The 13,874-nt window shown below is 32.7% G+C and overlaps 1 protein-coding gene across 5 annotated transcripts in view; it reads left to right on the top strand.

Annotated features, from left to right (window-relative positions):
* The first annotated feature begins 452 nt into the window (after window positions 1-452).
* Window positions 453-13,874, top strand: part of LOC145688540 (uncharacterized) — a 573,543-nt gene continuing 560,121 nt past the window's right edge. For 2 of the 5 annotated variants that reach the window (XM_081762923.1, XM_081762925.1), the window contains exon 1: window positions 462-855. The gene's annotated coding sequence lies outside the window, so the exon portion shown is untranslated. Of the gene's footprint in view, window positions 856-4,733; window positions 5,199-6,640; window positions 10,569-13,874 lie in introns of those variants that run through there. The other 3 variants (XR_014131933.1, XM_081762921.1, XM_081762924.1) reach the window with 3 other exon arrangements.

Below are 13,874 nucleotides of genomic sequence, written 5' to 3'. Positions count from 1 at the left end.
TTCAACAAGTTTAATTTAGCATCCGCATGACTGTCATATAATAAGCATTATATTTTCTGCTGTTCATGGGCGCTACTTGAATTCTTGTAAAGAAAAAAAATCTTAGTTGCCCGTACCAGTCGCTGTTTAAAAGAAATTTCAGTTCTTTTAGGTACATCCCCGAATATTTAAGTATCTCTATACGTGCTTCTGTTAATATGTTTCCCGCCCTTTTCATTTTCAATCATTTAGAAACAAAATCTTTAATTTTCTAAATGATTAATTAGTGTTAATAAATTTAACTGGAAACTTCCCGGCTTAAATATTATTTCTCGTTTTTCTTTTGGTTTTGGAAAAAAATAATCTTTTTATATTTAAATGAGAAAAAAACAGTACGCGGGCATTTTTCTCTCCCATGTATATATAGATAGGGATAGGGAGTTCTCCGTTCAAGTCACCGCCGTCACGGACACTCATCCATCCCTCCACCTCACTCTTCTCCGTGCGTCGCCATTTTGTGGCCGAAGCCCAGAGGCTGGTTCGTGATTCGCTGCCTCGTCTCAATATGTAATATTGCGCAGCGCACTGGGAGAACTTAAAAACTGAACTCTGCTTTTCCCGCTCGGTGTTAGGCTTAACAAGTCGCACCACGCTGGAATAGTGCACAGTCTCATCTCGTCAGCGACCACCTGCAAAGGCAACTCTTCCACTGCCTTAGCTTCTCTTAAAAGTCTGCCTTCAGCGATGACGTCAGCGCAAGTGTCTCGTTCGCCGACCCCTAAAAAAAATCATATCGTAAGAGTGTCAAATCTAACAAAAATAACTACCAAGAAGACCAACGATGGAATAATTATTTAACAAATTGTCAACAATAAGGTAAATATATAAATTGTATCTATCTTTCTAATTCTTTAATTTACTTTCTTAGTAATGATTTACCAGACCGCCTTTCCAACGATCCTTCAGCTATAAACTAAATAGTAATGATAATTAAACAGTGTATTGTGTTTGTGTTGTTATTGGAAGAAATGCGTCAGAAGAGAGATATAATACTTAAAAGTTACCAAAACAATGGGTTAAGCATTTTTTTTCTATATATATATTATTCTATTTACTATCACATGAAATCAAGTGCGATGTGTTTTAACGATATGTGACTTTAGTATTATTTCGCATTTAAGATAAAACTATACCGTAGTTATATGTATATAGTACGGTAAAAGTGAACCTTTTTAAAAATAATAATAATAAAGTTTATAATGCATACATTTTGCAAAGTTACACACATTTGTAAGACACAAGCACGAAATATGAGCATTTTGCTTATTCATGTTTAGGCCCTACGCGTTGTAGCTTTTCTATTATATGTATTGAAGTCTAAATTTAACCTCATGTGATATGGCTTCAATCATATTTTATACGAGGAAAATACAGATTCCATAATTTAAGATCTACCTAGAAAAGTAAACAAATAAAAACAAAATTGAAAGACATTTTTGATTGTTTCTCCAAAACCGTGACCTGTTTTCTTCTCCCTTACTTCCTTCTTTTTCTTTTTCCCCCTTTTTTAAGATGTAATCCCCTCCCTTGTATCTACCCTCAACCCACAATGCTCTTTAAGTTGTGTGGTTCATCCTCTCAAACGCACCGCACCTCCCCTAGAAACCCACTTCCTGCTCAGTAACCTGGTACCCCAAATCGCAGTAGTGTACGATGGTAATATTTATGTTCCACGTTAACACTTCAGGTTATAGGTTCAGGTAGTGTCGTGGGAACCAGGGTTGAAATGTCGCGTTCCCTTATACATTTTTGAGAGCCCAGTTTCAAGATTTTTCTTTTTTCTTTTGTTTCTTCCGTTTTGTGAATTTGTCCTGTTTTTTTTTTTTAAAGATCATCTCTCAACCAGCCGTGTTTTTTTTATTTATATTCCCGCTGGGTGACCTATCGTAGAACAAAAAAAAACGTTTTTTTTTTTAAAGAAAAAATGTATGTGGTAGTTTCTTTTCTATACAATATAAGTAAAATGACAAAGATATAAGTTTTCATTCACAAACTAGGTCAACCCAAACGCTTCGACCATGAGAAGTTATCCAGGTGCATGAGGCCAGTCAAAGTTTTTCCCTGTCTCTACGTTTATGTTTTCTTATTTCCATCTTTTCATTAAAGAAAATCATCTAGACATTAATAGTATGTCATAAAACACTACGACACACACAGATAAAATATTTCATAATTCTAAAAAAAAAAAAAAAAAGTGCTTCATTTTATATATTTATTGTTTTCCTTTTACTTGTACGTAACTCGTTAATTTATTATATTCTAAATTATTATATTCTAAATATAAAACAGACAATGTTCACTATGTATGGAACTGCTAATATGCCAATTTCAGGGGTGAAAGCTTTTGCAATGAACAAGAAATGGCTTCAGAAACCATGATAAGCATTTAGAAAACAGTAAAGGAGCAATTCCCGGGTTTTATAATGAGTACTCAATTCATAACCTCATAAAGCATAGCTTTGTTTCTTTTCATTGTTCAGATGCACATTTGCGTCTAATAAAAAAATACTAATACTTTAGCAGAAAAAAATATGAAATAAACAAGAACGAATTAAGTTAATAAATAATCGTGAAATTAATATCTAATACCTGCGACGATTTCTTTACTCACTTAATTCGACATTGCTTTGCCATAAATGAATTATATGCTGGTAGAGCAATCTAACTTAATAGTGCAGCGGAAACAACTAGATATGTCTCAACAGTTCATAACATTACTTTTTAAATTCCATTACATTTTTTTTTACTGCTCGTAATCTGGTTCTCATTCTTTCAAGAACAATAGATAATAGACGGAACCAAAACAGTGATTACAAAAAAAAGAAGAAGAAGAAGAACAAAGTAGTTACCGACAATAAGTCAATATCGCATACGGTGTTCTAGCTGTTACTTACATGAATCTGCAGTGAATAACATCTCATTTTCCTGTTTTGAAGTAACAAAAAAAAAAAAAAAAAAAAACACAGTGTGAATGGGACATTATGAATCAAGTTTAATGAGAGGCAAACATTAACACGTCGTATTGTTTTGAAAGAGTGAAAGCGTATAAAGCTGAAATTAAAAGCAAATCATCGTTTATTCCTTATATATGTTCACAATTCTTATCTTTCTAGAAACAATGAAATGAAATGTACTCTTTCCAATTTCGAAGGAAAGGTCTAAAGATTTGGTATTTAAGATTACGAATTTCCTAAATGTAACTAAACTGAAAAAAGAAATGATTATGTGCGTTAAAAATAATCGTACATATTGAAATCATCAATCATGATACGGAAAAAAATTGTCTTATGCACTCCTATGAATTTCAGAGAAATATTTTTCTTATTCCGGAGTAAATAATTAGTCTCTATTACCCTATGGAACTCATTATGAAAGTCGTAAGAGAGTTAAGTGGCAAAGTTGAGAGTATTTTAATTGTGGTCAGACATAGTTTGCAATATTTATTGTGGCAAATCAAGTAGCAGTTATATACAACTTCTCGTCTTATCATAGGTCTATAATAACGTTTACAGAGTACTATGATTCACATAATCAAAACTTAATTTGAGACAAAAGTAATTTAAGTTAAGTTGCTTTCTAGTTATAACACTTAATTCAATTTAGCACTGCATAATGCAAAACACATAACCAATCGAAATTTGAGTTAAAATTAGCTGATACTAGACAATAAACTATTTCGCTCTATTAGGTTTTTACTTTCGTAATCGGCTAGGAGAAGTTACTTTGAATTTGAGTAAGCGTACTTCTTTTTTAGACCTAAATCACACTAACCAACTAAAAGAAACTAGTTATGATGGAAACCAGGGTGTAATGTACCAGTGATCATTATTTATGATTATATAATATGCAAATTGAAATAAAACTATATAAATTGAGATGAATTTGTACAAAATGATCGTAACATTTCCATCATGTAAACATGTGCAAAGTATGCGCAAAACATTTTTTTTAAAAAAATCCATGCTATATTATCTGTAGTCTGAGTCACAGAAAGCAAACACGCTTTCTCTGGTATGTGCTACCTGTCGGAGTTTCCGTGTCAAAACATGCGTTTGGTAGCTCAATGATAAATTTATAATGCTGCTGAAAGTGGTTGCCCGAGCAGTCGTCCAGATACTTTCGCGGGAGACGAATGTCAACGATGAGACTGGAGAAGAAGCTATCCGTGAAAAAAATAGTTCTGGTGTTCTTTCTTAACGATATTAATTTAAGATAAAACACCATTATTGTTCAAATCTCTGTAAGTAAACTTTTTTAATATTACTTTTTTATTTTGTAAAAGTGACATTTCTTAGAATCGATGAAGCTAGTTTGGGCCGAGCACAAAATAACTTTTATTTGAAAAAAAATATACCTACTCCTATGTTGATTTCTAAAATTAAACCGAAATGGATTGCAAAATATGGTAATGAATTTGTTTTTCATTGTAAAAGAGATCAATCACTTATTGTTTCCACTCACTTACTGAATAAAACACAATCAATTTCGGTTTGGTATACATATATATATATATATATATATATATATATATATATATATAGTATGTTGTTATTGAAAAGAGTTTGTAACTAACATTGAATTCACGTTATTCCTTGAAGTAAAAATGTGGGTTAAATTTTTTTTTTTTTTTTTTTTTTTTTTTTTTTGTTATGCTAGTTTTGTTCTGCTATATACATGTCTGGGAGAAGAAGGAAAGAGACAAGCACATTAGGACAAGCCTTCTGTTCAAGGGACGCTTTGAAATGTGGAACGTTATTCGTTCATTCCCCTTTCATTTTTTTGCTTCTTCATGCCATCCCCGATCTGGGTAAGCCTTTTACTGCACTTTTAACCCAGACTCTACAGATGATAGGGGTAGGAACACCCTTCCTGCTCGGGCAACTGCGTAAGCTTAAATAAAAAAATATATATATATAAAAGAGCGAAAGAAAGAAAGGGGAAAAAACGACTCGTTATGTAGTGGTTGTTCCCCTCTTCCTATGAGTCAGATTCTTTTTGTCTTCTTCTTCCAGATGTGTATGGCGCATCCAATTTGTGTGTAGTCTTATGTGTTTCGGACACGTATATTACAGATTTAGGTGTTTCTGTATTGTGCAAGCGTTTGAAAATTCTTCAAATTAATACGATTCAACTGACTAACGAGAACTGTATCGAGAAAGGTATGTAGAGAGATAAGTCCGAGTGGCTTTATGTTTGTTTTGTAACTTGGAAACTCCTACTTCGTATCCTATCGATAGTCACTCTGTGAGATTCCTCTTGATTCTAAATAGAAATTATTAGCGCAGTATTAGAAATGTAACTTACGTAAATTAGCAATGCAGTTTGTTATTTTTCTTACAAGCACATTTTCAGATATATTTTCTGAAATTAATATTATTTTAATTCCAGCAGCAGATAACCGACAGAATATTACGAGACGAAGTTTCAGTTCATCAATTAAAACGTGAAAGATTAGAATTCTAATTGGAAAGAAGACATTTTCGAACGAAGAAATAGTTTTAAACTAGATTCAGGTTATTTATTCGTTACAGTTTAGCGTCCCTTTCCAGTACCGATGCTAAATGAGACGGGGATGGTTAAGGTGGAATCCAAACCACAATAATGCGTTCAATGCTCATCCACTGGGAATCAAACTCGTGACTCTGTGTACCGAAGACATACACGGTAGTAGCCAGACAATCCGGGAGGGCAGGATTGCTATAGAATAATACACGATGCTTGTTTGTATATGTATATCGTAATGCAATTTGTATAGGTGCAAACTGTGATTGACAAACTAGGTCAAATCAAACGAAGGAGAAAACTTTAGGAACGGTAATGTTGCCGTAAATGAAGAACTAAAAAAATCTTAAAATGTATAGTCAATTGCTAATGCCTCTGATGCTATTATAAACAGTGATATTTCTTCCCTACGGTTGTTTTACAGTTTTCTCAATTAAACACGAATACATCTGTATTATTTACGCAGGCAATTTTCCTGACTTAAATGAGAGTAAATATATGTTGACCTCAAACCTCTAAAATGTTGATTTCTGCCAGGGTAATTAGGCATGAACAACACTGTGGAAATTGTTTTGAAATTAATTATTTTCATTATAAGAACGCAAGACGCTATAATTATTCACATTTAAGGCTTTTGTTCTAGCTCGGATCAGGTTATGTCCCCTAAAACCAACAACTTATTCAATTACCACAAAGGGTCGTTTAAGTCTTTACCTTAAACAAATTTGAAACATGTAAGTTATCAGGCGACTGTATAAACGGTCTGCTGTTGTACACGAATTGACTCCTTTGACACTTTTGTTTTTAGTTAATAGTCATGCTTAGATACAACTGTAGAATGCATTTTTTCTAAGGATGGTAACAGCACAGTGCATGTAGTACTAAAATTACGACAAATGTCTGTTTTGCCCATATATTATATAACTAAATGACTCATATATAGGTTATACAGACAGTGAAAATTTTGAATACAATGACATTTAACGAAGATTTAAGATACAAGATACAAAGTAATTTCCGATTATATATTTAACTGAATTTAAATAAATCGTTTTTTTTTTTTTTCATATTTTTCGTCCTTTACATGTATTTCAACTAGCGGAAATAGTACTGCGAAATGAAGGATGCAAAATTTTGATGCCAGTATTTTTTTATTAAGAAGAAAGAGACGAATATCAACGTTTAAATGTGGATATTTAAGAGTAAAGTTTCATGTTCGTCCAGTGATAAATTTCAGCATGTTCCTGGAGTTAGTTTGGAAGTCCAGTGAAGTGTCCCCACCCGCATTGTGTTTAGTGTTTCAGTAATTGTGTCCAAAGTGTTCCCTCCATTGTGTATTATGTGTGCCCTTCATTGTGTTCAGTGTTTTCTATCACATAACGATAGTTAAGAGAAGATTTTTAGCTGCTACCATCTCTAACCTGATTAATATTACATTGTTGAGTGTATTGTGTTTGCAAATAGACAGGAACACTTTATGTGAAACTATTTATTGTTCTGAAGAAGATTGTGATAGTTTCTCTAAGTTACACAAAGATGCGCTAGATTATGAATGCACAATTATTTGGTGTTTCTACGCAATTTATGCAAATGACACAAGGAAAAGTATTTCTCTCCAGTTTTGTTGATTTTTCCAGTTGTGTTCTACACATAAAGATGCCTCTAGTAGTATGCATATTTCTGTGCGTTTCACGCTAATGTTTCGAAGGACGTTGGATGGATAGTTGAAGGATTTCGTTTATCACCGTGCTGGATTTTATTTCTTCCTTAATATGTTTCGAATGCATGCTGTTTTGCAACACCTTAGTTATTAGTTTTGCTATTTCTGATTTGCAATCATAACTATTACATTTTAGTATGCACCATTTCCCACACACGACAGAATTAAGATGTAACGTACATAAAATATTAGTTCTGAATTTTACAACGGAAAGTTTCCATATCCTTTAGTGCAGCTTGTGGTGTTTCCAACACTTTTGGAATAATTTTGGAGCATGTCACAAAAGCGAAAGCGCATAACGTTTTTTTTTTATCCAGACAAAACCTTATTTGGCATCTTCGTGTTTTCCTTGTTTTTTGTTTGTTTGTTTGTTTTATTTCTCTATTGTCAGAAACAGTAATTTTCATACGTTAATAAAGTACTTCTTCTGAGTTTTACATATGCATAGGAAACAAAATAGGTCTCACATTAGAAAATTGAATAAATATGTTTTCCTTGTCGTCTACACGCACCACTCTTTTCAAGCATTTCAATATATCCAGTTTGTTTAGAAACGCCATTGGTCACCAAAATATGACATATGCAATTTATTCTGAGCATTGTATTAATGAGTATATCTTATTGTTTTATTATTATTAATAGTGAATTAAGTGCAATACATTAACCTAGAGAAAACAACATAAAATAGATATTTTATCACTTCTTTCAACTACAAATATATATATATATATATTATAAAGCCACCGTATAACAAAAGCTGTAGAAAAGAGAGAGAATCATATACATATATAAAATCAGCTTGTTTGAAATATTTCTAGTCCTGTTGAAGAGACATTCCATTTTTATTTCTAAATGCAGTAAGTACACTATGTGAAATATACGGTTACTACACGTAGTTTATAATTCTCTTCAGATGCATGTGATGAAACAGAACATTAAGAAAAAGAAAAAAGAGAGGAAATAAAGAAAGAAAATAAATGACATTTTTGTACCACGTCACTCCGTAGATAATATTCAACGGCTGAATTTAAGTATTGTCTTGGTATCCTTAGTTAAAGCATAAAGAAGACATTTTTTTTTATTATTTTTGAAAGCCTCCCCCACTGTTTTTTTTTAACTTTCCATTCGTTTCCTTGACCCTTTTCCACCCTGACTCCGTTCACCAGTTGCTGTTCTGTTCCATGTGGTCACCGTCTGTAGAAAACTCTTTTCTAATGACCTTGGCGAGAGTCTGGACAAGAACTTGATTGGACCAGACGCTTCTGCCGCAGTTTAAGGTATCTTTGTGGTTTGAGGTAACCATCTGATAGAGGATGTATTTCCTGGAAAGGAGCTTTGATGGCAAGATCTCATTGTACTGCTCACAGCGTCGCGAGTTCCCGAGATTACTCTCTGGTCCGGACTTGGGATGTGGGCTGGACTCAGATTTTTGCCAAGATTAAAGCCCTTATCCAGGAACGGTATATTAGAGACTAGCATTGCTTTCCATGCCTTCAAGGTTACGCTTTTGTAGTCTATTGAATTAGTGTTTCAGCCGCAGAGCAAGTTGCCGTTGAGTGCCTGTCCAATTTCAATTCTCCATTCCACTACCTCCACTACAACCTGAGAGATTATCATCTTCCTTTTTCTTACATATAACCACTTGAATTGTACGAACAAAACAACAATATTTCATTCGGCAAAGTTCGATTTTGTGTTCCATCGATGTAAACTGTTTGCGAAACACTACAGCTGTAGCAGTAAATGGGTCAAGATTCTGTTTCTATCGACAAGGACTCTGCATGCATTCTTTTAAAAGTATTAACTATGTTGTAACTGCACTTAACAGTACTAATGCAATCATTGCTGAGAAAACAAGTAAACTAAATTACAACATACTACAAGTCAATATAAACAAAACTGTTTATTCACTTTAATTTATAAATCAACATGCATTTACGGAAACTGAAGTTGTAACAGGTATTTAATGGTTCTATATTTATAAATCTTTCAGTGAAACACATTGAAGCACTGCTGACCCAATATTATAACCATAATATATCTGTCTGTTTGCCATAAATTAATATTTGATTTATTAAGACGAGAAAACATACGTGAAACTCATCCTGCAGTTCAATCAAACATTTTTTTTTTAATATAGTGACCATCTATGCTGATATCTTTTAGCAGCATTTTCTTTAAAAAAAAAAAAATCGTTTCGTTTTTATATAGATATTATAAATTTTTGCAGCTTAAAATAACTTGTTCTGTAAATGAGTAGTTCGCTTTCATTCTCTACTAAACAGCACACGGAACGTCAAAGGATTACGGTTTGCAAATATTGGTACGTTAGTCATTATGATAAATGTTAATAATCCTAAATCACTTGTTTGTTTACTGAAAATAAGGGTTTTATTTCAGCTCCGAAGCTATGTGGCACGTGAAACTATAGTTTAACGTGGAATACGAACCACTGTTATCCGTTCAAATTATATAATGATTCCGCGCCGAACAGTAATCAAAACCCGGTATCACGTGCACAAAATACTTTTAGGTTTTAAAAAAGGGAACTACTTAGGTAGAATCACTAACAAACACGAAATCATGTATCACAACCGAAACAGACATGCTACATAATTGTTTATTGCATATGTTTTTAAATGCAATCAATGATCAAATAGGGCTAAAATGATATATTTTTGTTGGAGTGGTCCCAATGGAGCACTTTATATGTATATATCTATATATATCTATCTATCTATCTATCTATCTATCTATCTGTCTATATATATATATATATATATATATATATATATATATATATCAAAAATTAAAGCAAGTGAAGATTTAATATTATATGCGCGAAAAATAACGAAATTTAATGAAATTAATTATTTTGCTAAAGACATCATATTAATATCAAATTATGTACAAAACACAGCAAATCTTGTATGAACGATATTCGATTCGATTCCAACCACGTGAGTTTTCTGTAGACAATATCGTGATGTTGGCTTTTCGTCTGGTTTCTTATTGTATAGATACTTTCATATTCATTATTTTGCCTTCGTAATATGTTTCCACTCCTTGTAGTGCATCCGCTTTTATAATCTTAAAAAAAAACATCCAAAGCAGTAGTTTGAACCGTAATAACTAGTAATACTTATGCGTAAATATTATGTTGGCTTTATCTATGAGGTTTTCTTGCGATGTATTATATAGATTGCTGCATTCTGTATAACAACTAATCGATTACTTTGAGTGTTTATAATGAAGTGTATACCGTGGTTGTTCCTTGGTGATAAATGTTGTTTACTTTATCCTATAAGTCAAGTTCTTTATTCTTTCATTTTGCATGATGATTGATGGTAGGTTTAATTTCAAATGTTCGTATGGTTTGAACAGTCCTCATGGTCTGTGTTCACTTGCGAGCCTCAAATTTACTGAAGGATGAAACACTAATTATTCGTTTACTGAAGTAAGTATTTCGATGTGAAGTGCTTGTTTTATGATAAATATTCGAAAATAAAGTGACTTATGCGACATTCTTAAAACAAACTAAGAGAACCAAACTTTTATCTCCAATGGAATGAAAGTGTTCTATTCGAATTTATCCGACGCCAAGCCAAAATATTCTGGATCCTTATTGCGCATTCCTTTAAGATTCTACTTTCCATTAGGAGGCATGGTATCTGAGTGGTGCATGGGGTTTCTGGTTCGATCCCTGGTCACCTAAGTTTGTGGTGGACAGCGTGGTGTCAATGGTTATTTCCATTTCCTCTCACATTCTCATCCTATCAACCCTTTCATCATCATTCACTTGTTTTTTCATCGTCTTCCTTAGACTGTCGGGCATAATGATAGAAAGTTTAACTGTGAAAATGTATTTATTATTTTTTTCTGCTTTATATTTTCCTCGCACTAACATCTTTAGTGTTACCGACGAAACAAGAAGTATATTTTAAATTCGAAACGACAAATCCCACGAGTATCGTGGTCAAAACTAGTTCACCCAAGTCTTTGATCCCAAACCGTGTTTGAGTGTTACATGTTTTACAATAAATGAATAAATAAATAAAACAACCTGAAGTTGATAAATATTTTTCCGAATACAAGGAATAACACATATCAACGTTTATAGATACACAAGCCATTACACAATATACTTCAATAATAAATATAGTTTAAAATGTATTATATTACACGGTTCGTGGATCTCCTGTGACGCGAAAGTATTCTGATAACCTCTAGATGAAAGAAGAAATCTAAAACGTTTTTCTTTTACATACATTTATAAAACGAAACGAGAAAAAAATCGAGACGAAATCTGAAAATCTTTACGAGAATTGAGACAACATTTTGAGAGGAAACGAGAATATTTTCGTCTCGTCTCGTGGGAAACACTAATCACCTTGATTTACTGATATATATATATGTTCCGAACTGAAGCAATGTTACCCATGTTCACATGTCTCACCCACCTTAAACGTTCCATTTTTTTTTTAATTTTGAGTTTAGCGTACCTTTCAGCAGCGAGATTATATGAAACGTGGACCTACAGGTTAACGTGAGTTCCGAAACACACGAGCTCCTACCGGGAATCAATCCCGGGTTTCTCATGCCAATAGCGCGCACGCTAACCGCTTAGACACAAGGGAGCTCGTTTCGATTTTATTGTCTGCAGTCTAGGTTTCTGTAGTTTTGTAAATTATAATTTTTGTTATTTTTCTTTGGGGCCACCTTTCTTCTATCTTTTTTTCGAAAATTTTATTTTCGAAAATCTCTTGTATATATACTTCTCTGTCACAAACAAATGCATTTGTACTAAATATTATTATAATATGATGAATATGATTACCATAATATTTTAGGAAAATCGAAATATGAAAGGAAGTAAATAAGTATCTGCATCTCTAGAAGTGTTATTTGTTGTTTCAAGAATGACGCAATAAGGATCAACAGTTGTACCTAATGCGCTTACGTCATTAGTGGAGCCAATCCGTTAACATTTTCACTGATGACAATGACTAACGGTGACTATAAATTTTCCGTTAAAATCTATAGCATTTCCTAAATCATATGCAACCTGCACAGAAGCAAATAAATGCTAGTTGTGTATAGTGCAAGGATATGTAGTTTTTTTCTTACTGGAAATATCCCACATTATATACATGGAATCGTAGGATCCTTTTTACTATTTTCAGTAGACTTTATTTATTTAATGGCGTTGGATTATAGTTATTATACAACTGGGAGAGTATGTACATGATTATTAAAATGGCGAAGTTCAGTGATATTGTTTAATAGGGTATTGCTACTGAATATCGCATATCCACGTACTCAGCGAGTATACGTATATAAAGTGTTAGCAATGTTCTTTCGGAATCAGGAAGTTTCTGTTATATCCATTTGGCAGGCATTTCAGCTTTTTGTTTTCAGTGCTTTTCCTTAGTTCAAAAGACAAAAGTGCTGAAACTTTGTAAACGTCCACTGGCTAACACGTTTACGTAATTTATTTCTAACATTATGTTCTTAATATTTCTATTATAACATTAAAATATCCAAGAAAGAATATATATAATTAAAGGAAAGTACTAATGTGGATAACTTGTACGTCAAAATGAACTTTTTCCTGGCTTAAGTGATTAGCGTTGGCGCCTTTAATACGTGAGATCAGGATTCGAGTCCAATCTCTAGTGAATGGTCTTGACTAATTTGGGACTCACAATACTAACCGATTTCGAATTTATCCCATTACATACGCAAATTTCTTGCAGACATAACATTTTAATGAAAGTTTATTTCCCCTTTCCTTTGAGTTTTATAAGAATTCTAAATGTTCATTTTGTTGAGAAGTTTCCAAAGTTCGCTCAATCTTTCTTTCTTTCTTTCTTTTTTTAATACAATACCGTACACTATAAAAGGTATAATGATTAACTCAACCATCTGGAGATTTGAGTTCAATTCTCCGTGGATATCGATGCAGTTTACACGAAGTTATGTTGTGAGTGTTGCGGACTGGTTTACCTTGTAGTAGACGCACATCACGATGTTTCATGAGCGCGCGCGCAACAGAAATTATGCAATACCGTACTGATCTAGGATAATATGTGATCGTAAAAAGAAATGACGTGTAGAGTGATAACGCAGATTGCTTCGAATAGAATATAATTTGCTGGTTGTTGGTTTTATTGAGTCATGAGTATGACTACCAATAGGGTGCAATTTGCGCACCCTTGGATTTTTAAAAGGGGTTCTGTTGCTCAAAATACATGTTATAGAAAAAAATAAATTGTCATCGGTTACTAACATTTTATTTATTTTCGTTTTCTGTTTTACTTCTTTTTTTCACATATTTTGCGAAGTAAGCTAATCATTTTATTACATATTCTAAATTTTCAAGCTCAAAATGTCTCCGAATATAAATAATGCTCTGTATTATACTCATTTATTAGTTTAACAAAATTTGAAAATACATTTCAAGAGAAAATATTGCTCTACTTATTACAAATTGATATTTGACTTAGCACTGAAAAGCTAAACGTAAACAATTTCATTCTAACAATACCTACTTTTCATAACGGTTAGTATTTTTGAATTCTAAATTTTCAATTATGTTTAATATAGAAAAAAA

The sequence above is a fragment of the Thermobia domestica genome, chromosome 6 (assembly GCF_964235325.1).
Source record: "Thermobia domestica chromosome 6, izTheDome1.hap1.1, whole genome shotgun sequence".
Taxonomy (NCBI): domain Eukaryota; kingdom Metazoa; phylum Arthropoda; class Insecta; order Zygentoma; family Lepismatidae; genus Thermobia; species Thermobia domestica.
Note: the sequence above shows the minus strand (reverse complement) of the source record. Positions and strands in the feature narration are given on the sequence as shown.